Below are 26,998 nucleotides of genomic sequence, written 5' to 3'. Positions count from 1 at the left end.
CAGACATGTTTCAGCTTTGTTGGGCGTCATCAGTGAGGAGTAGCTTGGGTCTCAATGCCTTGCAGCCTCGGGACCCACGTCTGGGTATACCCCTCCCACTCGGGGTGACTTTAGCAAAACAAAAAGGTGATAGCTGGAAGGTTTTGAAGAAATAATATCCACGGGCACAGCTCTGGGCAACCCTCCAGACCATCATTTTTCAGTCTGCCAAGCCATTACCAAAGGGGAAAAACTGTAGGCAAATCAGGTTTGGTCCTTCCCCGAAAGGAGCAGTCCAGCCCAAAATGCTTGGTCACATCCCTTCTGCATTAGACCACAGGCATCTCCAGACATGTTTCAGCCTTGTTGGGCATCATCAGTGAGGAGTAGCTTGGGTCTCTAGGCCTGGCAGACTCGGGACCCACATCTGGGCATACCCGTCACACTCGGGGTGACTTTAGCAGAATGAAAAGGTGATGGCTGGAAGATTTTGAATAAATCATAACCATGGGCACAGCTCTGGCCAACCCTCCAGACCATCATTTTTCAGTCTGCCAAGCCATTACAAAAGGGGAAAAACTGTATGCAAATCAGAATTGGTCCTACCCCAAAAGTGGCAGTTCAGCCCGAACTGCTGGGTCATGTCGTTTTCTGCACGAGATCACAAGCATCCCCAGACATGTTTCAGCCTTGTTGGGCATCATCAGTGAGGAGTAGCTTGGGTTTCTAGGCCTGGCAGACTCGGGGCCCATGTCTGGGCATACCGGTCCCACTTGGGGTGACTTTAGCAAACGAAAAGGTGATGGGTGGGAGTTTTTGAATAAATTATAACCAAGGGCACAGCTCTGGCCAACCCTCCAGACCATCATTTTTCAGTCTGCCAAGCTATTACAAAAGGGGAAAAATGTATGCAAATCAGGCTTGGTCCCACCCCAAAACGGGAAGTCCAGCCCGAACTGCTAGGTCACATCCCTTCTGCACGAGACCACAAGCATCCCCAGACATGTTTAAGCCTTGTTGGGCTTCATCAGTGAGGAGTAACTTGGGTCTCTAGGCCTGGCAGACTCAGGACCCACATCTGGGCATACCCGTCCCACTTGGGGTGACTTTAGCAAAATGAAAAGGTGATAGGTGGAAGATTTTTAATACATTATAACCACAGGCACAGCTCTGGCCAACCCTCCAGACCATCATTTTTTAGTCTGCCAAGCCATTGCAGAAGTGGAAATACTGTGTGCACATCAGGCTTAGTCCTAACGTAAAAGGGGCAGTCCAGCACAAACTGCTTGGTCACATCCCTTCTGCACGAGACCACAAGCATCCCCAGACATGTTTCAGCTTTGTTGGGCGTCATCACTGAGGAGTAGCTTGGGTCTCTAGGCCTGGCAGACTCGGGACCCATGTCTGGAAATACCTGTCCCACTTGGGGTGAATTTAGCAAAACAAAAAGGTGATGGCTGGAAGGTTTTGAATAAATCATAACCACGGGCACAGCTCTGGGCAATCTTCCAGGCCATCGTTTTTCAGTCTGCCAAGCCATTGCAGAAGGGGAAAAACGGTATGCATATCAGGCTTGGTTCTAACGCAAAAGGGGCAGTCCTGCACGAACTGCTAGGTCACATCCCTTCTGCACGAGACCACAAGCATCCCCAGACATGTTTCAGCTTTGTTGGGCGTCATCAGTGAGAAGTAGCTTGGGTCTCAATGCCTTGCAGCCTCGGGACCCACGTCTGGGTATACCCCTCCTACTCGGGGTGACTTTAGCAAAACAAAAAGGTGATAGCTGGAAGGTTTTGAAGAAATAATATCCACGGGCACAGCTCTGGGCAACCCTCCAGACCATCATTTTTCAGTCTGCCAAGCCATTACCAAAGGGGAAAAACTGTAGGCAAATCAGGTTTGGTCCTTCCCCAAAAGGAGCAGTCCAGCCCAAAATGCTTGGTCACATCCCTTCTGCATTAGACCACAGGCATCCCCAGACATGTTTCAGCCTTGTTGGGCATCATCAGTGAGGAGTAGCTTGGGTCTCTAGGCCTGGCAGACTCGGGGCCCATGTCTGGGCATACCCGTCACACTCGGGGTGACTTTAGCAGAATGAAAAGGTGATGGCTGGAAGATTTTGAATAAATCATAACCATGGGCACAGCTCTGGCCAACCCTCCAGACCATCATTTTTCAGTCTGCCAGGCCTTTACAAAAGGGGAAAAACTGTATGCAAATCAGAATTGGTCCTACCCCAAAAGTGGCAGTTCAGCCCGAATTGCTGGGTCATGTCCTTTCTGCACGAGATCACAAGCATCCCCAGACATGTTTCTGCCTTGTTGGGCATCATCAGTGAGGAGTAGCTTGGGTTTCTAGGCCTGGCAGACTCGGGGCCCATGTCTGGGCATACCGGTCCCACTTGGGGTGACTTTAGCAAACGAAAAGGTGATGGGTGGGAGTTTTTGAATAAATTATAACCAAGGGCACAGCTCTGGCCAACCCTCCAGACCATCATTTTTCAGTCTGCCAAGCTATTACAAAAGGGGAAAAATGTATGCAAATCAGGCTTGGTCCCACCCCAAAACGGGAAGTCCAGCCCGAACTGCTAGGTCACATCCCTTCTGCACGAGACCACAAGCATCCCCAGACATGTTTAAGCCTTGTTGGACTTCATCAGTGAGGAGTAACTTGGGTCTCTAGGCCTGGCAGACTCAGGACCCACATCTGGGCATACCCGTCCCACTTGGGGTGACTTTAGCAAAATGAAAAGGTGATAGGTGGAAGATTTTTAATACATTATAACCACAGGCACAGCTCTGGCCAACCCTCCAGACCATCATTTTTTAGTCTGCCAAGCCATTGCAGAAGTGGAAATACTGTGTGCACATCAGGCTTAGTCCTAACGTAAAAGGGGCAGTCCAGCACAAACTGCTTGGTCACATCCCTTCTGCACGAGACCACAAGCATCCCCAGACATGTTTCAGCTTTGTTGGCCGTCATCACTGAGGAGTAGCTTGGGTCTCTAGGCCTGGCAGACTCGGGACCCATGTCTGGAAATACCTGTCCCACTTGGGGTGAATTTAGCAAAACAAAAAGGTGATGGCTGGAAGGTTTTGAATAAATCATAACCACGGGCACAGCTCTGGGCAATCTTCCAGGCCATCGTTTTTCAGTCTGCCAAGCCATTGCAGAAGGGGAAAAACGGTATGCATATCAGGCTTGGTTCTAACGCAAAAGGGGCAGTCCTGCACGAACTGCTAGGTCACATCCCTTCTGCACGAGACCACAAGCATCCCCAGACATGTTTCAGCTTTGTTGGGCGTCATCAGTGAGGAGTAGCTTGGGTCTCAATGCCTTGCAGCCTCGGGACCCACGTCTGGGTATACCCCTCCCACTCGGGGTGACTTTAGCAAAACAAAAAGGTGATAGCTGGAAGGTTTTGAAGAAATAATATCCACGGGCACAGCTCTGGGCAACCCTCCAGACCATCATTTTTCAGTCTGCCAAGCCATTACCAAAGGGGAAAAACTGTAGGCAAATCAGGTTTGGTCCTTCCCCAAAAGGAGCAGTCCAGCCCAAAATGCTTGGTCACATCCCTTCTGCATTAGACCACAGGCATCCCCAGACATGTTTCAGCCTTGTTGGGCATCATCAGTGAGGAGTAGCTTGGGTCTCTAGGCCTGGCAGACTTGGGACCCACATCTGGGCATACCCGTCACACTCGGGGTGACTTTAGCAGAATGAAAAGGTGATGGCTGGAAGATTTTGAATAAATCATAACCATGGGCACAGCTCTGGCCAACCCTCCAGACCATCATTTTTCAGTCTGCCAGGCCTTTACAAAAGGGGAAAAACTGTATGCAAATCAGAATTGGTCCTACCCCAAAAGTGGCAGTTCAGCCCGAACTGCTGGGTCATGTCCTTTCTGCACGAGATCACAAGCATCCCCAGACATGTTTCAGCCTTGTTGGGCATCATCAGTGAGGAGTAGCTTGGGTTTCTAGGCCTGGCAGACTCGGGGCCCATGTCTGGGCATACCTGTCCCACTCCGCGTGACTTTAGCAAAACAAAAAGGTGATAGGTGGAAGATTTTGAATAAATTATAACCACGGGCACAGCTCTGGGCAACCCTCCAGACCATCATTTTTCAGTCTGCCAAGCCATTACAAAAGAGGAAAAACTGTATGCAAATCAGGCTTGGTCCTTCCCCAAAAGGGGCAGTCCAGCCTGAACTGCTAGGTCACATGCCTTCTGCACGAGACTACAAGCATCCCCAGACATGTTTCAGCCTTGTTGGGCATCATCAGTGAGCAGTAGCTTGGGTCTCTAGGCCTGGCAGACTCGGGACCCATGTCTGGGCATAACCGTCCCACTCGGGGTTACTTTAGCGAAACGAAAAGGTGATAGGTGGAAGATTTTGAATAAATTATAACCACGGGCACAGCTCTGGGCAACCCTTCAGACCATCATTTTTCAGGCTACCAAGCCATTACAGAAGGGGAAAAACTGTATGCAAATCAGGTTTGGTCCTTCCCCAAAAGGGGCAGTCCAGCCTGAACTGCTAGGTCACATCCCTTCTGCACGAGACCACAAGCATCCCCAGACATGTTTCAGCCTTGTTGGGCATCATCAGTGAGCAGTAGCTTGGGTCTCTAGGCCTGGCAGACTCGGGACCCATGTCTGGGCATAACCGTCACACTCGGGGTGACTTTAGCGAAACGAAAAGGTGATAGGTGGAAGATTTTGAATAAATTATAACCACGGGCACAGCTCTGGGCAACCCTTCAGACCATCATTTTTCAGGCTACCAAGCCATTACAGAAGGGGAAAAACTGTATGCAAATCAGGCTTGGTCCTACCCCAAAACGGGCAGTCCAGCCCGAACTGCTAGGTCACATCCATTCTGCACAAGACCACAGGCATCCCAAGACATGTTTCAGCTTTGTTGGGTGTCATCAGTGAGGAGTAGCTTGGGTCTCTATGCCTTGCAGACTCGGGACCCATGTCTGGGCATACCACTCCCGCTCGGGGTGACTTTAGCAAAACCAAAAGGTGATGGCTGGAAGGTTTTGAATAAATCATAACCACGGGCACAGCTCTGGGCAACCCTCCAGACAATCGTTTTTCAGTCTGTCAAGCCAATACAGAAGGGGAAAAAGTGTATGTAAATCATGCTTGGTCCTACCCTAAAGGGGCAGTCAAGCCCAAAATGCTTGGTCACATCCCTTCTGCATGAGACCACAGGCATCCCCAGACATGTTTCAGCCTTGTTGGGTGTCATTAGTGAGGAGTAGCTTGGGTCTCTAGGCCTGGCAGACTCGGGACCCACGTCTGTGCATACCCGTCACACATGGGGTGACTTTAGCAGAACGAAAAGGTGATGGCTGGAAGGTTTTGAATAAATCATAACCATGGGCACAGCTCTGGGCAACTCTCCAGACCATAATTTTTCAGTCTGCCAAGCCATTACAAAAAGGGAAAAATGTATGCAAATAAGGCTTGGTCCTACCCCAAAAGGGGCAGTCCAGCCCGAACTGCTGGGTCACGTCCCTTCTGCACGAGATCACAAGCATCCCCAGACATGTTTCAGCCTTGTTGGGCATCATCAGTGAGGAGTAAGTTGGGTCTTTAGGCCTGGCAGACTCGGGACCCCCATCTGGGTATACCGTTCACACTTTTAATGTCTTTAGCAACACAAAAAGGTGATTGCTGGAAGGTTTTGAATAAATCCTAACCACAGGCACAGCTCTGGGCAACCTTCCAGGCATCGTTTTTCAGTCTGCCAAGCCATTACAGAAGGAGAAAAACTGTATGTAAATTAGGCTTGGTCCTACCCCAAAAGGGGCAGTCCATCCCAAATTGCTTGGTCACATCCTTTCTGCATGAGACTACAAGCATCCCCAGACATGTTTCAGCTTTGTTGGGCATCATTAGTGAGGAGTAGCTTGGGTCTCTAGGACTTGCAGACTCGGGACCCACGTCTGGGCATACCTCTCCCACTTGGGGCGACTTTAGCAAAACAAAAAAGGTGATGGCTGCAAGGTTTTGAATAAATCATAACCACCGGCACAGCTCTGGGCAACCCTCCAGACAATCGTTTTTCAGTCTGCCAAGCAATTACAGAAGGGGAAAAACTGTATGTAAATTAGGCTTGGTCCTACCACAAAATGGGCAGTCCAGCCCAAATTGCTTGGTCACATCCCTTCTGCATGAGACAAAAAGCATCCCCAGACATGTTTCAGCTTTGTTGGGCATCATCAGTGAGGAGTAGCTTGGGTCTCTAGGACTTGCAGACTCGGGACCCACGTCTGGGCATACCTCTCCCACTCGGGGTGACTTTAGCAAAACAAAAAAGGTGATTGCTGCAAGGTTTTCAATAAATCATAACCACCGGCACAGCTCTGGGCAACCCTCCAGAGAATTGTTTTTCCGTCTGCCAAGCCATTACAGAAGTGGAAAAACTGTATGTAAATTAGGCTTGGTCCTACCCCAAAAGGGCAGTCCAGCCCAAATTGCTTGGTCACATCCCTTCTGCATGAGACCACAAGCATTTCCAGACATGTTTCAGCCTTGTTGGGTGTCATTAGTGAGGAGTAGCTTGGGTCTCTAGGACTGGCAGACTCGGGACCCACGTCTGGGCATACCCATCACACTCGGAGTGACTTTAGCAGAACGAAAAGGTGATGGATGGAAGGTTTTGAATAAATCATAACCATGGGCACAGCTATGGGCAACCCTCCAGACCATCAGTTTTCAGTCTGCCAAGCCATTACAAAATGGGAAAAACTGAATGCAAATCAGACTTGGCCCTACCCCAAAAGGTGCAGTTCAGCCCGAACTGCTAGGTCACATCCCTTCTGCACAAGACCACAAGCATCCCCAGACATGTTTCAACCATGTTGGGCGTCATCAGTGAGGAGTAGCTTGGGTATCTAGGCCTGGCATACTCGGGATCCACATCTGGGCATACCTCTCCCACTTGGGGTGACTTTAGCAAACGAAAAGGTGATGGGTGGAAGTGTTTGAATAAAATATAACCAAGGGCACAGCTCTGGCCAACCCTCCACACCATCATTTTTCAGTCTGCCAAGCCATTACAAAAGGGGAAAAATGTATGCAAATCAGGCTTGGTCCTACCCCAAAACGGGAAGTCCAGCCCGAACTGCTAGGTCACATCCCTTCTGCACGAGACCACAAGCATCCCCAGACATGTTTCAGCCTTGTTGGGCTTCATCAGTGAGGAGTAACTTGGGTCTCTAGACCTGGCAGACTCAGGACCGACATCTGGGCATACTCGTCCCACTTGGGGTGACTTTAGCAAAATGAAAAGGTGATAGGTGGAAGATTTTTAATAAATTATAACCACGGGCACAGCTCTGGGCAACCCTCCAGACCATCATTTTTTAGTCTGTCAAGCCATTGCAGAAGGGGAAATACTGTGTGCACATCAGACTTCGTCCTAACGAAAAAAGGGGCAGTCCAGCACAAACTGCTAGGTCACATCCCTTCTGCACGAGACCACAAGCATCCCCAGACATGTTTCAGCTTTGTTGGGCGTCATCACTGAGGAGTAGCTTGGGTCTCTAGGCCTGGCAGACTCGGGACCCATGTCTGGGAACACCCGTCCCACTTGGGGTGAATTTAGCAAAACAAAAAGGTGATGACTGGAAGGTTTTGAATAAATCATAACCACGGGCACAGCTCTGGGCAACCCTCCAGACCATCATTTTTAGTCTGCCAAGCCATTACCAAAGGGGAAAAACTGAAGGCAAATCAGGTTTGGTCCTTCCCCAAAAGGGGCAGTCCAGCCCAAAATGCTTGGTCACATCCCTTCTGCATGAGACCACAGGCATCCCCAGACATGTTTCAGCCTTGTTGGGCATCATCAGTGAGGAGTAGCTTGGGTCTCTAGGCCTGGCAGACTCGGGACCCACGTCTGGGCATACCCGTCACACTCGGGGTGACTTTAGCAGAATGAAAAGGTGATGGCTGGAAGGTTTTGAATAAATCATAACCATGGGCACAGCTCTGGCCAACCCTCCAGACCATCATTTTTCAGTCTGCCAAGCCATTACAAAAGGGGAAAAACTGTATGCAAATCAGACTTGGTCCTACACCAAAAGTGGCAGTTCAGCCCGAACTGCTGGGTCAGGTCCTTTCTGCACGAGATCACAAGCATCCCCAGACATGTTTCAACCATGTTGGGCGTCATCAGTGAGGAGTAGATTGGGTATCTAGGCCTGGCATACTCGGGATCCACATCTGGGCATACCGGTCCCACTTGGGGTGACTTTAGCAAACGAAAAGGTGATGGGTGGAAGTGTTTGAATAAAATATAACCAAGGGCACAGCTCTGGCCAACCCTCCAGACCATCATTTTTCAGTCTGCCAAGCCATTACAAAAGGGGAAAAATGTATGCAAATCAGGCTTGGTCCTACCCCAAAACGGGAAGTCCAGCCCGAACTGCTAGGTCACATCCCTTCTGCACGAGACCACAAGTATCCCCAGACATGTTTCAGCCTTGTTGGGCTTCATCAGTGAGGAGTAACTTGGGTCTCTAGACCTGGCAGACTCAGGACCCACATCTGGGCATACCCGTCCCACTTGGGGCTACTTTAGCAAAATGAAAAGGTGATAGGTGGAAGATTTTTAATAAATTATAACCACAGGCACAGCTCTGGGCAACCCTCCAGACCCTCATTTTTTAGTCTGCCAAGCCATTGCAGAAGGGGAAAAACTGTATGCAAATCAGACTTGGTCCTACCCCAAAAGTGGCAGTTCAGCCCGAACTGCTGGGTCAGGTCCTTTCTGCACGAGATCACAAGCATCCCCAGACATGTCTCAGCCTTGTTGGGCATCATCAGTGAGGAGTAGCTTGGGTTTCTAGGCCTGGCAGACTCGGGGCCCATGTCTGGGCATACCTGTCCCACTCCGCGTGACTTTAGCAAAACAAAGAGGTGATAGGTGGAAGATTTTGAATAAATTATAACCACGGGCACAGCTCTGGGCAACCCTCCAGACCATCATTTTTCAGTCTGCCAAGCCATTACAAAAGAGGAAAAACTGTAGGCAAATCAGGTTTGGTCCTTCCCCAAAAGGGGCAGTCCAGCCCAAAATGCTTGGTCACATCCCTTCTGCATGAGACCACAGGCATCCCCAGACATGTTTCAGCCTTGTTGGGCATCATCAGTGAGTAGTAGCTTGGGTCTCTAGGCCTGGCAGACTCGGGACCCATGTCTGGGCATACCCGTCACACTCGGGGTGACTTTAGCAGAATGAAAAGGTGATGGCTGGAAGGTTTTGAATAAATCATAACCATGGGCACAGCTCTGGCCAACCCTCCAGACCATCATTTTTCAGTCTGCCAAGTCATTACAAAAGGGGAAAAACTGTATGCAAATCAGACTTGGTCCTACCCCAAAAGTGGCAGTTCAGCCCGAACTGCTGGGTCAGGTCCTTTCTGCACGAGATCACAAGCATCCCCAGACATGTCTCAGCCTTGTTGGGCATCATCAGTGAGGAGTAGCTTGGGTTTCTAGGCCTGGCAGACTCGGGGCCCATGTCTGGGCATACCTGTCCCACTCCGCGTGACTTTAGCAAAACAAAGAGGTGATAGGTGGAAGATTTTGAATAAATTATAACCACGGGCACAGCTCTGGGCAACCCTCCAGACCATCATTTTTCAGTCTGCCAAGCCATTACAAAAGAGGAAAAACTGTATGCAAATCAGGCTTGGTCCTTCCCCAAAAGGGGCAGTCCAGACTGAACTGCTAGGTCACATCCCTTCTGCATGAGACCACAAGCATCCCCAGACATGTTTCAGCCTTGTTGGGCGTCATCAGTGAGCAGTAGCTTGGGTCTCTAGGCCTGGCAGACTCGGGACCCACGTCTGGGCATACCCGTCCCACTTGGGGTGACTTTAGCAAAACGAATAGGTGATGGGTGGACATTTTTGAATAAATTATAACCAAGGGCACAGCTCTGGGCAACCCTCCAGACCAATGTTTTTCAGTCTGCCAAGCCATTGCAAAAGGGGAAAAACTGTATGCACATCAGGCTTGTTCCTAACGCAAAAGCGGCAGTCCAGCATGAACTGCTAGGTCACATCCCTTCTGCACGAGACCACAAGCATCCCCAGACATGTTTCAGCCTTGTTGGGCATCATCAGTGAGCAGTAGCTTGGGTCTCTAGGCCTGGCAGACTCGGGACCCATGTCTGGGCATAACCGTCCCACTCGGGGTGACTTTAGCGAAACGAAAAGGTGATAGGTGGAAGATTTTGAATAAATTATAACCACGGGCACAGCTCTGGGCAACCCTTCAGACCATCATTTTTCAGGCTACCAAGCCATTACAGAAGGGGAAAAACTGTATGCAAATCAGGTTTGGTCCTTCCCCAAAAGGGGCAGTCCATCCCGAACTGCTAGGTCACATCCCTTCTGCACGAGACCACAAGCATCCCCAGACATGTTTCAACCAAGTTGGGCGTCATCAGTGAGGAGTAGCTTGGGTCTCTAGGCCTGGCAGACTCGGGACCCACGTCTGGGCATACCGGTCCCACTTGGGGTGACTTTAGCAAACGAAAAGGTGATGGGTGGAAGTTTTTGAATAAATTATAACCAAGATCACAGCTCTGGCCAACCCTCCAGACCATTGTTTTTCAGTCTGCCAAGCCATTACAGAAGGGGAAAACCTGTATGCAAATCAGGTTTGGTCCTACCTCAAAAGGGGCATTCCAACCCAAACTGCTAGGTCACATCCCTTCTGCACAAGACCACAAGCATACCCAGACATGTTTCAGCCTTGTGTGGCGTCATCAGTGAGGAGTAGCTTGGGTCACTTGGCCTGGCAGACTCAGGACCCACATCTGGGCATACCCGTCCCACTCAGAATGACTTTAGCAAAACCAAAGGTGATGGCTGGAAGGTTTTGAATAAATCATAACAACGGGCACAGCTCTGGGCAACCCTCCAGACCATCATTTTTCAGTCTGTCAAGTCATTACAAAAGGGGAAAAACTGTATGCAAATCAAGCTTGGTCCTACCCCAAAACGGGCAGTCCAGCCCGAACTGCTAGGTCACATCCCTTCTGCACAAGACCACAAGCATCCCAAGACATGTTTCAGCTTTGTTGGGTGTCATCAGTGAGGAGTAACTTGGGTCTCTATGCCTTGCAGACTCGGGACCCATGTCTGGGCATACCCCCCCCGCTCGGGGTGACTTTAGCAAAACCAAAAGTTGATGGCTGGAAGGTTTTGAATAAATCATAACCGCGGGCACAGCTCTGGGCAACCCTCCAGACAATCGTTTTTCAGTCTGTCAAGCCATTACAGAAGGGGAAAAAGTGTATGAAAATCATGCTTGGTCCTACCCCAAAAGGGGCAGTCCAGCCCAAAATGCTTGGTCACATCCCTTCTGCATGAGACCACAGGCATCCCCAGACATGTTTCAGCCTTGTTGGGTGTCATTAGTGAGGAGTAGCTTGGGTCTCTAGGCCTGGCAGACTCGGGACCCACGTCTGTACATACCCGTCACACACGGGTGACTTTAGCAGAACGAAAAGGTGATGGCTGGAAGGTTTTGAATAAAACATAACCATGGGCACAGCTCTGGCCAACCCTCCAGACCATAATTATTCAGTCTGCCAAGCTATTACAAAAGGGGAAAAATGTATGCAAATCAGGCTTGGTCCTACCCCAAAAGGGGCAGTCCAGCCCGAACTGCTGGGTCACATCCCTTCTGCACGAGACCACAAGCATCCCCAGACATGTTTCAGCCTTGTTGGGCTTCATCAGTGAGGAGTAACTTGGGTCTCTAGGCCTGGCAGACTCAGGACCCACATCTGGGCATACCCGTCCCACTTGGGGTGACTTTAGCAAAATGAAAAGGTGATAGGTGGAAGGTTTTTAATAAATTATAACCACGGGCACAGCTCTGGGCAACCCTCCAGACCATCATTTTTTAGTCTGCCAAGCCATTGCAGAAGGGGAAATACTGTGTGCACATCAGGCTTCGTCCTAACGAAAAAAGGGGCAGTCCAGCACAAACTGCTAGGTCACATCCCTTCTGCACGAGACCACAAGCATCCCCAGACATGTTTCAGCTTTGTTTGGCGTCATCACTGAGGAGTAGCTTGGGTCTCTAGGCCTGGCAGACTCGGGACCCACGTCTGGGCATACCTCTCCCACTCGGGGTGACATTAGCAATTCAAAAAAGGTGATTTCTACAAGGTTTTGAATAAATCATAACCACCGGCACAGCTCTGGGCAACCCTCCAGACAATTGTTTTTCAGTCTGCCAAGCCATTACAGAAGGGGAAAAACTGTATGTAAATTAGGCTTAGTCCTACCCCAAAAGGGCAGTCCAGCCCAAATTGCTTGGTCACATCCCTTCTGCATGAGACCACAAGCATTTCCAGACATGTTTCAGCCTTGTTGGGTGTCATTAGTGAGGAGTAGCTTGGGTCTCTAGGACTGGCAGACTCGGGACCCACGTCTGGGCATACCCATCACACTCGGAGTGACTTTAGCAGAACGAAAAGGTGATGGCTGGAAGGTTTTGAATAAATCATAACCATGGGCACAGCTATGGGCAACCCTCCAGACCATCATTTTTCAGTCTGCCAAGCCATTACAAAATGGGAAAAACTGAATGCAAATCAGACTTGGTCCTAGCCCAAAAGGTGCAGTTCAGCCCGAACTGCTAGGTCACATCCCTTCTGCACGAGACCACAAGCATCCCCAGACATGTTTCAGCTTTGTTGGGAGTCATCACTGAGGAGTAGCTTGGGTCTCTAGGCCTGGCAGGCTCGGGACCCATCTCTGGGAATACCCGTCCCACTTGGGGTGAATTTAGAAAAACAAAAAGGTGATGGCTGGAAGGTTTTGAATAAATCATAACCACGGGCACAGCTCTGGGCAACCCTCCAGACCATCATTTTTCAGTCTGCCAAGCCATTACCAAAGGGGAAAAACTGTAGGCAAATCAGGTTTGGCCCTTCCCCAAAAGGGGCAGTCCAGCCCAAAATGCTTGGTCACATCCCTTGTGCATGAGACCACAGGCATCCCCAGACATGTTTCAGCCTTGTTGGGCATCATCAGTGAGGAGTAGCTTGGGTCTCTAGGCCTGGCAGACTCGGGTCCCACGTCTGGGCATACCTGTCACACTCGGGGTGCCTTTAGCAGAATGAAAAGGTGATGGCTGGAAGGGTTTGAATAAATCATAACCATGGGCACAGCTCTGGCCAACCCTCCAGACCATCATTTTTCAGTCTGCCAAGCCATTACAAAAGGGGAAAAACTGTATGCAAATCAGACTTGGTCCTACCCCAAAAGTGGCAGTTCAGCCCGAACTGCTGGGTCAGGTCCTTTCTGCACGAGATCACAAGCATCCCCAGACATGTTTCAACCATGTTGGGCATCATCAGTGAGGGGTAGCTTGGGTATCTAGGCCTGGCATACTCGGGATCCACATCTGGGCATACCGTTCCCACTTGGGGTGACTTTAGCAAACGAAAAGGTGATGGGTGGAAGTGTTTGAATAAAATATAACCAAGGGCACAGCTCTGGCCAACTCTCCAGACCATCATTTTTCAGTCTGCCAAGCCATTACAAAAGGGGAAAAATGTATGCAAATCAGGCTTGGTCCTACCCCAAAACGGGAAGTCCAGCCCGAACTGCTAGGTCACATCCCTTCTGCACAAGACCACAAGCATCCCCAGACATGTTTCAGCCTTGTTGGGCTTCATCAGTGAGGAGTAACTTGGGTCTCTAGACCTGGCAGACTCAGGACCCACATCTGGGCATACCCGTCCCACTTGGGGTGACTTTAGCAAAATGAAAAGGTGATAGGTGGAAGATTTCTAATAAATTATAACCACGGGCACAGCTCTGGGCAACCCTCCAGACCATCATTTTTTAGTCTGCCAACCCATTGCAGAAGGGGAAATACTGTGTGCACATCAGGCTTCGTCCTAACGAAAAAAGGGGCAGTCCAGCACAAACTGCTAGGTCACATCCCTTCTGCACAAGACCACAAGTATCCCCAGACATGTTTCAGCTTTGTTGGGCGTCATCACTGAGGAGTAGCTTGGGTCTCTAGGCCTGGCAGACTCGGGACCCATGTCTGGGAATACCCGTCCCACTTGGGGTGAATTTAGCAAAACAAAAAGGTGATGGCTGGAAGGTTTTGAATAAATCATAACCATGGGCACAGCTCTGGCCAACCCTCCAGACCATCATTTTTCAGTCTGCCAAGTCATTACAAAAGGGGAAAAACTGTATGCAAATCAGACTTGGTCCTACCCCAAAAGTGGCAGTTCAGCCCGAACTGCTGGGTCAGGTCCTTTCTGCACGAGATCACAAGCATCCCCAGACATGTCTCAGCCTTGTTGGGCATCATCAGTGAGCAATAGCTTGGTTTTCTAGGCCTGGCAGACTTGGGGCCCATGTCTGGGCATAACTGTCCCACTCCGCGTGACTTTAGCAAAACAAAAGGTGATAGCTGGAAGATTTTGAATAAATTATAACCACGGGCACAGCTCTGGGCAACCCTCCAGACCATCATTTTTCAGTCTGCCAAGCCATTACAAAAGAGGAAAAACTGTATGCAAATCAGGCTTGGTCCTTCCCCAAAAGGGGCAGTCCAGCCTGAACTGCTAGGTCACATCCCTTCTGCACAAGACCACAAGCATCCCCAGATATGTTTCAGCCTTGTTGGGCGTCATCAGTGAGCAGTAGCTTGGGTCTCTAGGCCTGGCAGACTCGGGACCCACGTCTGGGCATACCCGTCCCACTGGGGGTGACTTTAGCAAAACGAATAGGTGATGGGTGGACATTTTTGAATAAATTATAACCAAGGGCACAGCTCTGGGCAACCCTCCAGACCAATGTTTTTCAGTCTGCCAAGCCATTGCAAAAGGGGAAAAACTGTAAGCACATCAGGCTTGGTCCTAACGCAAAAGGGGCAGTCCGGCATGAACTGCTAGGTCACATCCCTTCTGCACGAGACCACAAGCATCCCCAGACATGTTTCAGCCTTGTTGGGCATCATCAGTGAGCAGTAGCTTGGGTCTCTAGGCCTGGCAGACTCGGGACCCATGTCTGGGCATAACCGTCCCACTCGGAGTGACTTTAGCGAAACGAAAAGGTGATAGGTGGAAGATTTTGAATAAATTATAACCACGGGCACAGCTCTGGGCAACCCTTCAGACCATCATTTTTCAGGCTACCAAGCCATTACAGAAGGGGAAAAACTGTATGCAAATCAGGTTTGGTCCTTCCCAAAAAGGGGCAGTCCATCCCGAACTGCTAGGTCACATCCCTTCTGCATGAGACCACAAGCATCCCCAGACATGTTTCAACCAAGTTGGGCGTCATCAGTGAGGAGTAGCTTGGGTCTCTAGGCCTGGCAGACTCGGGACCCACGTCTGGGCATAACGGTCCCACTTGGGGTGACTTTAGCAAACGAAAAGGTGATGGGTGGAAGTTTTTGAATAAATTATAACCAAGATCACAGCTCTGGCCAACCCTCCAGACCATTGTTTTTCAGTCTGCCAAGCCATTACAGAAGGGGAAAACCTGTATGCAAATCAGGCTTGGTCCTACCTCAAAAGGGGCATTCCAACCCAAACTGCTAGGTCACATCCCTTCTGCACAAGACCACAAGCACACCCAGACATGTTTCAGCCTTGTTGGGCGTCATCAGTGAGGAGTAGCTTGGGTCACTTGGCCTGGCAGACTCAGGACCCACATCTGGGCATACCCGTCCCACTCAGAATGACTTTAGCAAAACCAAAGGTGATGGCTGGAAGGTTTTGAATAAATCATAACAACGGGCACAGCTCTGAGCAATCCTCCAGACCATCATTTTTCAGTCTCTCAAGTCATTACAAAAGGGGAAAAACTGTATGCAAATCAGGCTTGGTCCTACCCCAAAACGGGCAGTCCAGCCCGAACTGCTAGGTCACATCCCTTCTGCACAAGACCACAAGTATCCCAAGACATGTTTCAGCTTTGTTGGGTATCATCAGTGAGGAGTAGCTTGGGTCTCTATGCCTTGCAGACTCGGGACCCATGTCTGGGCATACCCCCCCCCGCTCGGGGTGACTTTAGCAAAACCAAAAGTTGATGGCTGGAAGGTTTTGAATAAATCATAACCGCGGGCACAGCTCTGGGCAACCCTCCAGACAATCGTTTTTCAGTCTGTCAAGCCATTACAGAAGGGGAAAAAGTGTATGTAAATCATGCTTGGTCCTTCCCCAAAAGGGGCAGTCCAGCCCAAAATGCTTGGTCACATCCCTTCTGCATGAGACCACAGGCATCCCCAGACATGTTTCAGCCTTGTTGGGTGTCATTAGTGAGGAGTAGCTTGGGTCTCTAGGCCTGGCAGACTCGGGACCCACGTCTGTACATACCCGTCACACGCGGGGTGACTTTAGCAGAACGAAAAGGTGATGGCTGGAAGGTTTTGAATAAAACATAACCATGGGCACAGCTCTGGGCAACCCTCCAGACCATAATTTTTCAGTCTGCCAAGCTATTACAAAAGGGGAAAAATGTATGCAAATCAGGCTTGGTCCTACCCCAAAAGGGGCAGTCCAGCCCGAACTGCTGAGTCACATCCCTTCTGCACGAAACCACAAGCATCCCCAGACATGTTTCAGCCTTGTTGGGCTTCATCAGTGAGGAGTAACTTGGGTCTCTAGGCCCGGCAGACTCAGGACCCACATATGGGCATACCCGTCCCACTTGGGGTGACTTTAGCAAAATGAAAAGGTGATAGGTGGAAGATTTTTAATAAATTATAACCACGGGCACAGCTCTGGGCAACCCTCCAGACCATCATTTTTTAGTCTGCCAAGCCATTGCAGAAGGGGAAATACTGTGTGCACATCAGGCTTCGTCCTAACGAAAAAAGGGGCAGTCCAGCACAAACTGCTAGGTCACATCCCTTCTGCACGAGACCACAAGCATCCCCAGACATGTTTCAGCTTTGTTGGGTGTCATCACTGAGGAGTAGCTTGGGTCTCTAGGCCTGGCAGACTCGGGACCCACGTCTGGGCATACCTCTCCCACTCGGGGTGACTTTAGCAAAACAAAAAAGGTGATTGCTGCAAGGTTTTGGATAAATCATAACCACCGGCACAGCTCTGGGCAACCCTCCAGACAATTGTTTTTCAGTCTGCAAAGCCATTACAGAAGGGGAAAAACTGTAGGCAAATCAGGTTTGGTCCTTCCCCAAAAGGGGCAGTCCAGCCCAAAATGCTTGGTCACATCCCTTCTGCATGAGACCACAGGCATCCCCAGACATGTTTCAGCCTTGTTGGGCATCATCAGTGAGGAGTAGCTTGGGTCTCTAGGCCTGGCAGACTCGGGTCCCACATCTGGGCATAGCCGTCACACTCGGGGTGACTTTAGCAGAATGAAAAGGTGATGGCTGGAAGGTTTTGAATAAATCATAACCATGGGCACAGCTCTGGCCAACCCTCCAGACCATCATTTTTCAGTCTGCCAAGCCATTACAAAAGGGGAAAAACTGTATGCAAATCAGACTTGGTCCTACCCCAAAAGTGGCAGTTCAGCCCGAACTGCTGGGTCAGGTCCTTTCTGCACGAGATCACAAGCATCCCCAGACATGTTTCAACCATGTTGGGCATCATCAGTGAGGGGTAGCTTGGGTATCTAGGCCTGGCATACTCGGGATCCACATCTGGGCATACCGTTCCCACTTGGGGTGACTTTAGCAAACGAAAAGGTGATGGGTGGAAGTGTTTGAATAAAATATAACCAAGGGCACAGCTCTGGCCAACTCTCCAGACCATCATTTTTCAGTCTGCCAAGCCATTACAAAAGGGGAAAAATGTATGCAAATCAGGCTTGGTCCTACCCCAAAACGGGAAGTCCAGCCCGAACTGCTAGGTCACATCCCTTCTGCACAAGACCACAAGCATCCCCAGACATGTTTCAGCCTTGTTGGGCTTCATCAGTGAGGAGTAACTTGGGTCTCTAGACCTGGCAGACTCAGGACCCACATCTGGGCATACCCGTCCCACTTGGGGTGACTTTAGCAAAATGAAAAGGTGATAGGTGGAAGATTTCTAATAAATTATAACCACGGGCACAGCTCTGGGCAACCCTCCAGACCATCATTTTTTAGTCTGCCAACCCATTGCAGAAGGGGAAATACTGTGTGCACATCAGGCTTCGTCCTAACGAAAAAAGGGGCAGTCCAGCACAAACTGCTAGGTCACATCCCTTCTGCACAAGACCACAAGTATCCCCAGACATGTTTCAGCTTTGTTGGGCGTCATCACTGAGGAGTAGCTTGGGTCTCTAGGCCTGGCAGACTCGGGACCCATGTCTGGGAATACCCGTCCCACTTGGGGTGAATTTAGCAAAACAAAAAGGTGATGGCTGGAAGGTTTTGAATAAATCATAACCATGGGCACAGCTCTGGCCAACCCTCCAGACCATCATTTTTCAGTCTGCCAAGTCATTACAAAAGGGGAAAAACTGTATGCAAATCAGACTTGGTCCTACCCCAAAAGTGGCAGTTCAGCCCGAACTGCTGGGTCAGGTCCTTTCTGCACGAGATCACAAGCATCCCCAGACATGTCTCAGCCTTGTTGGGCATCATCAGTGAGCAATAGCTTGGTTTTCTAGGCCTGGCAGACTTGGGGCCCATGTCTGGGCATAACTGTCCCACTCCGCGTGACTTTAGCAAAACAAAAGGTGATAGCTGGAAGATTTTGAATAAATTATAACCACGGGCACAGCTCTGGGCAACCCTCCAGACCATCATTTTTCAGTCTGCCAAGCCATTACAAAAGAGGAAAAACTGTATGCAAATCAGGCTTGGTCCTTCCTCAAAAGGGGCAGTCCAGCCTGAACTGCTAGGTCACATCCCTTCTGCACAAGACCACAAGCATCCCCAGATATGTTTCAGCCTTGTTGGGCGTCATCAGTGAGCAGTAGCTTGGGTCTCTAGGCCTGGCAGACTCGGGACCCACGTCTGGGCATACCCGTCCCACTGGGGGTGACTTTAGCAAAACGAATAGGTGATGGGTGGACATTTTTGAATAAATTATAACCAAGGGCACAGCTCTGGGCAACCCTCCAGACCAATGTTTTTCAGTCTGCCAAGCCATTGCAAAAGGGGAAAAACTGTAAGCACATCAGGCTTGGTCCTAACGCAAAAGGGGCAGTCCGGCATGAACTGCTAGGTCACATCCCTTCTGCACGAGACCACAAGCATCCCCAGACATGTTTCAGCCTTGTTGGGCATCATCAGTGAGCAGTAGCTTGGGTCTCTAGGCCTGGCAGACTCGGGACCCATGTCTGGGCATAACCGTCCCACTCGGAGTGACTTTAGCGAAACGAAAAGGTGATAGGTGGAAGATTTTGAATAAATTATAACCACGGGCACAGCTCTGGGCAACCCTTCAGACCATCATTTTTCAGGCTACCAAGCCATTACAGAAGGGGAAAAACTGTATGCAAATCAGGTTTGGTCCTTCCCAAAAAGGGGCAGTCCATCCCGAACTGCTAGGTCACATCCCTTCTGCATGAGACCACAAGCATCCCCAGACATGTTTCAACCAAGTTGGGCGTCATCAGTGAGGAGTAGCTTGGGTCTCTAGGCCTGGCAGACTCGGGACCCACGTCTGGGCATAACGGTCCCACTTGGGGTGACTTTAGCAAACGAAAAGGTGATGGGTGGAAGTTTTTGAATAAATTATAACCAAGATCACAGCTCTGGCCAACCCTCCAGACCATTGTTTTTCAGTCTGCCAAGCCATTACAGAAGGGGAAAACCTGTATGCAAATCAGGCTTGGTCCTACCTCAAAAGGGGCATTCCAACCCAAACTGCTAGGTCACATCCCTTCTGCACAAGACCACAAGCACACCCAGACATGTTTCAGCCTTGTTGGGCGTCATCAGTGAGGAGTAGCTTGGGTCACTTGGCCTGGCAGACTCAGGACCCACATCTGGGCATACCCGTCCCACTCAGAATGACTTTAGCAAAACCAAAGGTGATGGCTGGAAGGTTTTGAATAAATCATAACAACGGGCACAGCTCTGAGCAATCCTCCAGACCATCATTTTTCAGTCTCTCAAGTCATTACAAAAGGGGAAAAACTGTATGCAAATCAGGCTTGGTCCTACCCCAAAACGGGCAGTCCAGCCCGAACTGCTAGGTCACATCCCTTCTGCACAAGACCACAAGTATCCCAAGACATGTTTCAGCTTTGTTGGGTATCATCAGTGAGGAGTAGCTTGGGTCTCTATGCCTTGCAGACTCGGGACCCATGTCTGGGCATACCCCCCCCCGCTCGGGGTGACTTTAGCAAAACCAAAAGTTGATGGCTGGAAGGTTTTGAATAAATCATAACCGCGGGCACAGCTCTGGGCAACCCTCCAGACAATCGTTTTTCAGTCTGTCAAGCCATTACAGAAGGGGAAAAAGTGTATGTAAATCATGCTTGGTCCTACCCCAAAAGGGGCAGTCCAGCCCAAAATGCTTGGTCACATCCCTTCTGCATGAGACCACAGGCATCCCCAGACATGTTTCAGCCTTGTTGGGTGTCATTAGTGAGGAGTAGCTTGGGTCTCTAGGCCTGGCAGACTCGGGACCCACGTCTGTACATACCCGTCACACGCGGGGTGACTTTAGCAGAACGAAAAGGTGATGGCTGGAAGGTTTTGAATAAAACATAACCATGGGCACAGCTCTGGGCAACCCTCCAGACCATAATTTTTCAGTCTGCCAAGCTATTACAAAAGGGGAAAAATGTATGCAAATCAGGCTTGGTCCTACCCCAAAAGGGGCAGTCCAGCCCGAACTGCTGGGTCACATCCCTTCTGCACGAAACCACAAGCATCCCCAGACATGTTTCAGCCTTGTTGGGCTTCATCAGTGAGGAGTAACTTGAGTCTCTAGGCCCGGCAGACTCAGGACCCACATATGGGCATACCCGTCCCACTTGGGGTGACTTTAGCAAAATGAAAAGGTGATAGGTGGAAGATTTTTAATAAATTATAACCACGGGCACAGCTCTGGGCAACCCTCCAGACCATCATTTTTTAGTCTGCCAAGCCATTGCAGAAGGGGAAATACTGTGTGCACATCAGGCTTCCTCCTAACGAAAAAAGGGGCAGTCCAGCACAAACTGCTAGGTCACATCCCTTCTGCACGAGACCACAAGCATCCCCAGACATGTTTCAGCTTTGTTGGGTGTCATCACTGAGGAGTAGCTTGGGTCTCTAGGCCTGGCAGACTCGGGACCCACGTCTGGGCATACCTCTCCCACTCGGGGTGACTTTAGCAAAACAAAAATGGTGATTGCTGCAAGGTTTTGGATAAATCATAACCACCGGCACAGCTCTGGGCAACCCTCCAGACAATTGTTTTTCAGTCTGCCAAGCCATTACAGAAGGGGAAAAACTGTAGGCAAATCAGGTTTGGTCCTTCCCCAAAAGGGGCAGTCCAGCCCAAAATGCTTGGTCACATCCCTTCTGCATGAGACCACAGGCATCCCCAGACATGTTTCAGCCTTGTTGGGCATCATCAGTGAGGAGTAGCTTGGGTCTCTAGGCCTGGCAGACTCGGGTCCCACATCTGGGCATAGCCGTCACACTCGGGGTGACTTTAGCAGAATGAAAAGGTGATGGCTGGAAGGTTTTGAATAAATCATAACCATGGGCACAGCTCTGGCCAACCCTCCAGACCATCATTTTTCAGTCTGCCAAGCCATTACAAAAGGGGAAAAACTGTATGCAAATCAGACTTGGTCCTACCCCAAAAGTGGCAGTTCAGCCCGAACTGCTGGGTCAGGTCCTTTCTGCACGAGATCACAAGCATCCCCAGACATGTTTCAACCATGTTGGGCATCATCAGTGAGGGGTAGCTTGGGTATCTAGGCCTGGCATACTCGGGATCCACATCTGGGCATACCGTTCCCACTTGGGGTGACTTTAGCAAACGAAAAGGTGATGGGTGGAAGTGTTTGAATAAAATATAACCAAGGGCACAGCTCTGGCCAACTCTCCAGACCATCATTTTTCAGTCTGCCAAGCCATTACAAAAGGGGAAAAATGTATGCAAATCAGGCTTGGTCCTACCCCAAAACGGGAAGTCCAGCCCGAACTGCTAGGTCACATCCCTTCTGCACAAGACCACAAGCATCCCCAGACATGTTTCAGCCTTGTTGGGCTTCATCAGTGAGGAGTAACTTGGGTCTCTAGACCTGGCAGACTCAGGACCCACATCTGGGCATACCCGTCCCACTTGGGGTGACTTTAGCAAAATGAAAAGGTGATAGGTGGAAGATTTCTAATAAATTATAACCACGGGCACAGCTCTGGGCAACCCTCCAGACCATCATTTTTTAGTCTGCCAACCCATTGCAGAAGGGGAAATACTGTGTGCACATCAGGCTTCGTCCTAACGAAAAAAGGGGCAGTCCAGCACAAACTGCTAGGTCACATCCCTTCTGCACAAGACCACAAGTATCCCCAGACATGTTTCAGCTTTGTTGGGCGTCATCACTGAGGAGTAGCTTGGGTCTCTAGGCCTGGCAGACTCGGGACCCATGTCTGGGAATACCCGTCCCACTTGGGGTGAATTTAGCAAAACAAAAAGGTGATGGCTGGAAGGTTTTGAATAAATCATAACCATGGGCACAGCTCTGGCCAACCCTCCAGACCATCATTTTTCAGTCTGCCAAGTCATTACAAAAGGGGAAAAACTGTATGCAAATCAGACTTGGTCCTACCCCAAAAGTGGCAGTTCAGCCCGAACTGCTGGGTCAGGTCCTTTCTGCACGAGATCACAAGCATCCCCAGACATGTCTCAGCCTTGTTGGGCATCATCAGTGAGCAATAGCTTGGTTTTCTAGGCCTGGCAGACTTGGGGCCCATGTCTGGGCATAACTGTCCCACTCCGCGTGACTTTAGCAAAACAAAAGGTGATAGCTGGAAGATTTTGAATAAATTATAACCACGGGCACAGCTCTGGGCAACCCTCCAGACCATCATTTTTCAGTCTGCCAAGCCATTACAAAAGAGGAAAAACTGTATGCAAATCAGGCTTGGTCCTTCCCCAAAAGGGGCAGTCCAGCCTGAACTGCTAGGTCACATCCCTTCTGCACAAGACCACAAGCATCCCCAGATATGTTTCAGCCTTGTTGGGCGTCATCAGTGAGCAGTAGCTTGGGTCTCTAGGCCTGGCAGACTCGGGACCCACGTCTGGGCATACCCGTCCCACTGGGGGTGACTTTAGCAAAACGAATAGGTGATGGGTGGACATTTTTGAATAAATTATAACCAAGGGCACAGCTCTGGGCAACCCTCCAGACCAATGTTTTTCAGTCTGCCAAGCCATTGCAAAAGGGGAAAAACTGTAAGCACATCAGGCTTGGTCCTAACGCAAAAGGGGCAGTCCGGCATGAACTGCTAGGTCACATCCCTTCTGCACGAGACCACAAGCATCCCCAGACATGTTTCAGCCTTGTTGGGCATCATCAGTGAGCAGTAGCTTGGGTCTCTAGGCCTGGCAGACTCGGGACCCATGTCTGGGCATAACCGTCCCACTCGGAGTGACTTTAGCGAAACGAAAAGGTGATAGGTGGAAGATTTTGAATAAATTATAACCACGGGCACAGCTCTGGGCAACCCTTCAGACCATCATTTTTCAGGCTACCAAGCCATTACAGAAGGGGAAAAACTGTATGCAAATCAGGTTTGGTCCTTCCCAAAAAGGGGCAGTCCATCCCGAACTGCTAGGTCACATCCCTTCTGCACGAGACCACAAGCATCCCCAGACATGTTTCAACCAAGTTGGGCGTCATCAGTGAGGAGTAGCTTGGGTCTCTAGGCCTGGCAGACTCGGGACCCACGTCTGGGCATAACGGTCCCACTTGGGGTGACTTTAGCAAACGAAAAGGTGATGGGTGGAAGTTTTTGAATAAATTATAACCAAGATCACAGCTCTGGCCAACCCTCCAGACCATTGTTTTTCAGTCTGCCAAGCCATTACAGAAGGGGAAAACCTGTATGCAAATCAGGCTTGGTCCTACCTCAAAAGGGGCATTCCAACCCAAACTGCTAGGTCACATCCCTTCTGCACAAGACCACAAGCACACCCAGACATGTTTCAGCCTTGTTGGGCGTCATCAGTGAGGAGTAGCTTGGGTCACTTGGCCTGGCAGACTCAGGACCCACATCTGGGCATACCCGTCCCACTCAGAATGACTTTAGCAAAACCAAAGGTGATGGCTGGAAGGTTTTGAATAAATCATAACAACGGGCACAGCTCTGAGCAATCCTCCAGACCATCATTTTTCAGTCTCTCAAGTCATTACAAAAGGGGAAAAACTGTATGCAAATCAGGCTTGGTCCTACCCCAAAACGGGCAGTCCAGCCCGAACTGCTAGGTCACATCCCTTCTGCACAAGACCACAAGTATCCCAAGACATGTTTCAGCTTTGTTGGGTATCATCAGTGAGGAGTAGCTTGGGTCTCTATGCCTTGCAGACTCGGGACCCATGTCTGGGCATACCCCCCCCGCTCGGGGTGACTTTAGCAAAACCAAAAGTTGATGGCTGGAAGGTTTTGAATAAATCATAACCGCGGGCACAGCTCTGGGCAACCCTCCAGACAATCGTTTTTCAGTCTGTCAAGCCATTACAGAAGGGGAAAAAGTGTATGTAAATCATGCTTGGTCCTACCCCAAAAGGGGCAGTCCAGCCCAAAATGCTTGGTCACATCCCTTCTGCATGAGACCACAGGCATCCCCAGACATGTTTCAGCCTTGTTGGGTGTCATTAGTGAGGAGTAGCTTGGGTCTCTAGGCCTGGCAGACTCGGGACCCACGTCTGTACATACCCGTCACACGCGGGGTGACTTTAGCAGAACGAAAAGGTGATGGCTGGAAGGTTTTGAATAAAACATAACCATGGGCACAGCTCTGGGCAACCCTCCAGACCATAATTTTTCAGTCTGCCAAGCTATTACAAAAGGGGAAAAATGTATGCAAATCAGGCTTGGTCCTACCCCAAAAGGGGCAGTCCAGCCCGAACTGCTGGGTCACATCCCTTCTGCACGAAACCACAAGCATCCCCAGACATGTTTCAGCCTTGTTGGGCTTCATCAGTGAGGAGTAACTTGGGTCTCTAGGCCTGGCAGACTCAGGACCCACATATGGGCATACCCGTCCCACTTGGGGTGACTTTAGCAAAATGAAAAGGTGATAGGTGGAAGATTTTTAATAAATTATAACCACGGGCACAGCTCTGGGCAACCCTCCAGACCATCATTTTTTAGTCTGCCAAGCCATTGCAGAAGGGGAAATACTGTGTGCACATCAGGCTTCGTCCTAACGAAAAAAGGGGCAGTCCAGCACAAACTGCTAGGTCACATCCCTTCTGCACGAGACCACAAGCATCCCCAGACATGTTTCAGCTTTGTTGGGTGTCATCACTGAGGAGTAGCTTGGGTCTCTAGGCCTGGCAGACTCGGGACCCACGTCTGGGCATACCTCTCCCACTCGGGGTGACTTTAGCAAAACAAAAAAGGTGATTGCTGCAAGGTTTTGGATAAATCATAACCACCGGCACAGCTCTGGGCAACCCTCCAGACAATTGTTTTTCAGTCTGCCAAGCCATTACAGAAGGGGAAAAACTGTAGGCAAATCAGGTTTGGTCCTTCCCCAAAAGGGGCAGTCCAGCCCAAAATGCTTGGTCACATCCCTTCTGCATGAGACCACAGGCATCCCCAGACATGTTTCAGCCTTGTTGGGCATCATCAGTGAGGAGTAGCTTGGGTCTCTAGGCCTGGCAGACTCGGGTCCCACATCTGGGCATACCCGTCACACTCGGGGTGACTTTAGCAGAATGAAAAGGTGATGGCTGGAAGGTTTTGAATAAATCATAACCATGGGCACAGCTCTGGCCAACCCTCCAGACCATCATTTATCAGTCTGCCAAGCCATTACAAAAGGGGAAAAACTGTATGCAAATCAGACTTGGTCCTACCCCAAAAGTGGCAGTTCAGCCCGAACTGCTGGGTCAGGTCCTTTCTGCACGAGATCACAAGCATCCCCAGACATGTTTCAACCATGTTGGGCGTCATCAGTGAGGAGTAGCTTGGGTATCTAGGCCTGGCATACTCGGGATCCACATCTGGGCATACCGGTCCCACTTGGGTTGACTTTAGCAAACGAAAAGGTGATGGGTGGAAGTGTTTGAATAAAATATAACCAAGGGCACAGCTCTGGCCAACCCTCCAGACCATCATTTTTCAGTCTGCCAAGCCATTACAAAAGGGGAAAAATGTATGCAAATCAGGCTTGGTCCTACCCCAAAACGGGAAGTCCAGCCCGAACTGCTAGGTCACATCCCTTCTGCACGAGACCACAAGCATCCCCAGACATGTTTCAGCCTTGTTGGGCTTCATCAGTGAGGAGTAACTTGGGTCTCTAGACCTGGCAGACTCAGGACCCACATCTGGGCATACCCGTCCCACTTGGGGTGACTTTAGCAAAATGAAAAGGTGATAGGTGGAAGATTTTTAATAAATTATAACCACGGGCACAGCTCTGGGCAACCCTCCATACCATCATTTTTTAGTCTGCCAACCCATTGCAGAAGGGGAAATACTGTGTGCACATCAGGCTTCGTCCTAACGAAAAAAAGGGCAGTCCAGCACAAACTGCTAGGTCACATCCCTTCTGCACAAGACCACAAGCATCCCCAGACATGTTTCAGCTTTGTTGGGCGTCATCACTGAGGAGTAGCTTGGGTCTCTAGGCCTGGCAGACTCGGGACCCATGTCTGGGAATACCCGTCCCACTTGGGGTGAATTTAGCAAAACAAAAAGGTGATGGCTGGAAGGTTTTGAATAAATCATAACCACGGGCACAGCTCTGGGCAACCTTCCAGGCTATCATTTTTCAGTCTGCCAAGCCATTGCGGAAGGGGAAAAACTGTGTGCATATCAGGCTTGGTCCTAACGCAAAAGGGGCAGTCCTGCACGAACT

Source organism: Ambystoma mexicanum, chromosome 8 (assembly GCF_040938575.1).
Source record: "Ambystoma mexicanum isolate Mex_15411 chromosome 8, UKY_AmexF1_1, whole genome shotgun sequence".
Taxonomy (NCBI): domain Eukaryota; kingdom Metazoa; phylum Chordata; class Amphibia; order Caudata; family Ambystomatidae; genus Ambystoma; species Ambystoma mexicanum.
Note: the sequence above shows the minus strand (reverse complement) of the source record.